The following is a 4,551-nucleotide window of genomic DNA, read 5'->3' on the forward strand; positions in this document are numbered from 1 at the left end:
CACTTCACCCAAAAGTGACAATTCTGTCAATAATTACTGACTTCTTATGTCATTTTAACTTTTAAGAGATCTTTGTTCATCTTCAGAACACAATTGAAGATATTTTGGACGATATCTGAGGGATTTCCGATGGAACATTTAAAGTCTAGAACGAGACTAATAAACATCTTCAAATCCGTCTGTGTAGTTCAGAATATGAAGTACAAGATTACTTTGCTCACAAAACATGAATAACAGTGGCTTTATCCAACACTGTATTCTCCTCAGTGTCAGTACACTCTCAGAAAAAAAGGTACAAAATTGTACCTTTTAGGGTACAAATGGCCCGTCACTGGGGTGGTACCCTTAAGGGTACAAATTTGTACCTCTATTTAAAGGTACAAAATTGTACCTTCTACATTTGTACCCTTTAAGGGACAATTTTGTACCCCCACCGAAGGTACAAAAATGTACCTTTTTATATTATATAGCATTATCAGGGTACTGACCCAGGCATTTTGATCCTTTGGTGACTGCATGCACAAATAAATAAATAAAATATTTTGGTTCGCAGATGTCCATTTTTATTTATTAATGTAGAAATATTTCATTACAACTCACAACTGAATGTGTCAAGAAATAAAATTACACAGTATATATAAAGCAGACATGTAAAACAGTAAAAAGAACAATTTAGAAAACAAATAAAAATTGTTCACTCACTGTACAGTATATAATCTACCCTTAATACAAAGACCACAAGAATACTGTTTAAGATTTATAAACACATTACACAGGCTACATCAAGTACTGCACTTTATAAAGTCCAAAGTATTTGTCTTTAGTCAGAATACTCAGTCATAATAAATAATTTGTCATCAAAATTTTCTCTGTATTTCTGAATGAAGGCAAACTTTCTCTATAAATTGCTTCAACAGAAAACCAAAAACATCAGTAGCCTCTTCCTCAACACCAGTAGATTACTCCTCATCATCCTCAAGTGGAGTTGTAATTTGTTGTAACACAATATGTGTTTATGCTTTTGATAAACATGACATGTAAAGCATTCATATCTGGAAAATGTTCTTTGATAGTCATTAGGACCACAAGTTATTTAAAAATTTGCTTTATGCATGAATGAGAGCAGTGTGCTGGATTAACTTGATGATTGTGATTATCCCAAGAGCATGTAGAGAAACAAAAAACAAGGTTGATCACTTTGGTAACTGGAGTAGATCGAGGCTTGTCACCGTCCACCGTTCATTCAAAACATTCCACTGCAGAAACATCAAGGTGATCTTCTAATAAGATGGATATGCAAAAAATGTATATTCATCCACATCATTAGCCCGGCCAATCGCGATCCCATCAACTCTGAAGACTGCCGTGACTCGTCTGTTAACACAGTTGTCCAGTCGGTGGTGTCCTCCTGTACTTGAACTGTTGGATGTGGTGAAGATGATTCACTGTAAATGACAAAGCAATAATTACATTAATATCAGTCACTCTATCACTGATGAAGAGAAAATCAACATGCATAGAAAGTAAAATAATTAATATTCACTGATTAAAAAAAAAGTATCACAGATTAAAAGACTAATATAAATTTCATTCATTCATTCAATTTCTTTTTGGCTTAGTCCCTTTATTAATCTGGGGTCGCCACAGTGGAATGAACCACCAACTTATCCAGCATATGTTTTATGCAGCAGATGCCCTTCCAGCTGCAACCCAGTATTACGAAACATCCAGACACACTTATTCACTACACATTTATACACTACAGACAAATAAGCTTACCAAATTCAGCTATAGCGCATGTCTTTGGACTTGTGGGGAAACCAGAGCACTTGGAGGAAACCCTCATGAACACTGGAAGAATATGCAAACTCCTCACACAAATGCCAACTGACCCAGCCGAGGCTCGAACCAGCGACCTTCTTGCTGTAAGGTGACAGCACTACCCACTGCATCATCCTAATATAAAGAATATCAAGCATTATAAAATGCATTTATCACAGCATATACTAAACAAAAAACAACATACGCACCGGAGCACAACGAAATGTTGAAGTGTCTCGCTGAACAAGGCTGGCAACATGAGAAATGCAGCTGTAAAATCAATTCCTGGAACATAAGATGTGGCATACAAACAAATATGAAGGAATCCATCCAAAGCTAGAATTTAATAATATTAATCAAGTGGAGAAAGTTTAGAAAGAGTACCTTAGAGTCAGGTCCATAGCATTCTTCAGTTGATCTCTCATCTTTCGATGAAAACCTAGAAAATAATTTTAAACATGTGGGTGTACATTTATTGTTGTTTGTAAGTAAAAACCTACAAATTTAAAATAGTATGTAAGCCATTAAAACCATGGTATAGATAATGAGACATACTTACATCTTGTAACTGAGCCATGCTTTCATATGACATGCCTTCATTGGTCTAATGCTGTTAGCCTGCATTATGTTGTTCAATCTTGTTCTGAAATACAATTGGAAACTTCATAAACTTCAGGAAAGCAATAAGATAAAGCAATAACTATTTATTTATAGTATTTTATTTATATATAAGTATAACGTTAAACGATGGTAAAGCACCAACAATTCTGGACATGAGAGTTTGTGGACACTCCTCAACATTAATGTAACTTAGACACTGAAACGAAGATATGTACAAGCATACACACGCCACGTTTGTAACTAGCCACGTTTACATAATCAGTCGCTTTGCCGGTGACAAAATTGTGATTTTTCTTCATGAAATGGCGGTGTATATAACCGTCTAAAATTACATTTCCGCGGTCAACCGTGGCTAGAAAATGGCCTCAAAATATAAAACATTATCGATAATTAAAAATTCCGGTATTAATAACAAAAGGTTTTATATCAAGGTATATGAAGACTTCAGTCGCGCCAGCTCCGGGCCACACCGCACATTACTCACGGCCCGATTCCGGTGCACGGTTACGGCAGCGTCGGCTCGCTTCTGCCGCCGCATCTGGCCCGAGTAACGATACAGCAGACGGACTCGGGCAGGCGAGAATCTAGCCGCAACTGGCCCGAGTGTATTTTGCTATCTGGGTTGCGATTATATTCCGCCGTGGCAACACTTATTAATAAAGCAGTAACGTAACGTAACATATAAGGCGCGAATACGTAACGTAGGCGATAAAGGGAACTTTTACACCGAGAAAACTAACAGCATATAGTACTTACCTTCTATAACGTTATGTCCCTCGGTGACTTCGATATCACGTTGTATTAACTTCTTTAATAAGCTGCAGACATCTTAGCAAAATCCATCCTGCAGGCCAACGTACACCAGCCAGCCCGGAGCACAAAGCGGGGGAAAGCCGAGACCAGAGAGTCAGACAAAATCAACAGAACACGGCTTCACATGTAAAAATGAGACTGAAAATATATCTTTAATACATTCTAACCTGAAAAGTGTGGACTCCAAAATAGACTTTTCTTTGAAAAGCGTGCGAAGTTCTGTGTAAACAGCCAGCATACTCGACCGACCGCCTCAGTAACAAACACTACTATAACGTCTCAACAAGCCAAATTCCTAAAGAGACAGCAACATCACCACCTGTATGAAGATGCTGTCACTCTGCATGGTTCTTATTCTACATCCCATATATACTATAGGGACTTAAACAGTAAGCAAAGACCAGTATTTACGTTTTTAATGATTAAAATTACATTTAATTATAAATTAAATTATTAACATTTTTGAGAAAAAATGTAATTTAAATACATGAAAAAAATTAATTATTAAAATATTTAATTCAATCAATTTATTTATTTATTATATTTTTAAATTATGTATTTTAGTATTAATGTTTAGTTTTAATACATTTAAATTAGTGTTATATAGTGTCTTGATCTTATCATGAGCTGAGGGTACAATTTTGTTCCTATTGGGAAACAAAATATATAATTGTACCTTTAAAGGTGCCAAATTGGTCCTTTACGGTACAATTTTGTATCCAAATGTGCTATAAAAGGTACAAAAATGTACCTTTCAAACCTAAATCTGGACATATGTACCTTTATAGCCCATTTGGGTACAAAATTGTACCCTAAGGACCAATATGGGACCTTTAAAGGTACAATTTTATATTTTGTTCCCTCTAGGAACAAAATTGTACCCTCATTGTACCTTTTTTTCTGAGAGTGTATAGGGAGCATGTTCAGGTTTTCGGTTCATCCAAATATTAAAACTCTGTCAATAATTACTCTCTCTCTCATGTCATTTCAATGTTTTAAACCTTTGTTCATCTCCAAAACACAAATGAAGATATTTTAAAGGAAATCTGAGAGATTTTCCTGGACATTAATGGTATGTTTAAAGTTCAGAACCGGACTAAAAACATCTTTCAAATGTGTGTTTGCTATCAGATTAACACCGTTTCTCTCTCAGTGTTAGAAATGTGGGAGGCGTGAATGGAAAACAAAGAGTTTAAATCTAACCGAAGGTCCCGAAGGGTTAGTTCACACAATAATAAAAATACACAAATAAAAACTGTACTGCAACTCTCATGTTGCTTCTATTTTCGAGACGTT

At 35.7% G+C, this 4,551-nt stretch overlaps 1 long non-coding RNA gene across 1 annotated transcript; it reads right to left on the reverse strand.

Annotated features, from left to right (window-relative positions):
- Positions 1–540: 540 nt before the first annotated feature.
- LOC137488151 (uncharacterized) lies at positions 541–3,528 on the reverse strand. The gene is made up of 7 exons (XR_011007087.2): positions 3,423–3,528; positions 3,199–3,286; positions 2,381–2,464; positions 2,206–2,260; positions 2,031–2,106; positions 1,780–1,956; positions 541–1,445 (listed from the first exon to the last, which is right to left on the reverse strand). It is a non-coding gene; the product is annotated as an uncharacterized lncRNA (long non-coding RNA).
- Positions 3,529–4,551: the final 1,023 nt, after the last annotated feature.

Source organism: Danio rerio, chromosome 17 (assembly GCF_049306965.1).
Source record: "Danio rerio strain Tuebingen ecotype United States chromosome 17, GRCz12tu, whole genome shotgun sequence".
Classification (NCBI taxonomy): domain Eukaryota; kingdom Metazoa; phylum Chordata; class Actinopteri; order Cypriniformes; family Danionidae; genus Danio; species Danio rerio.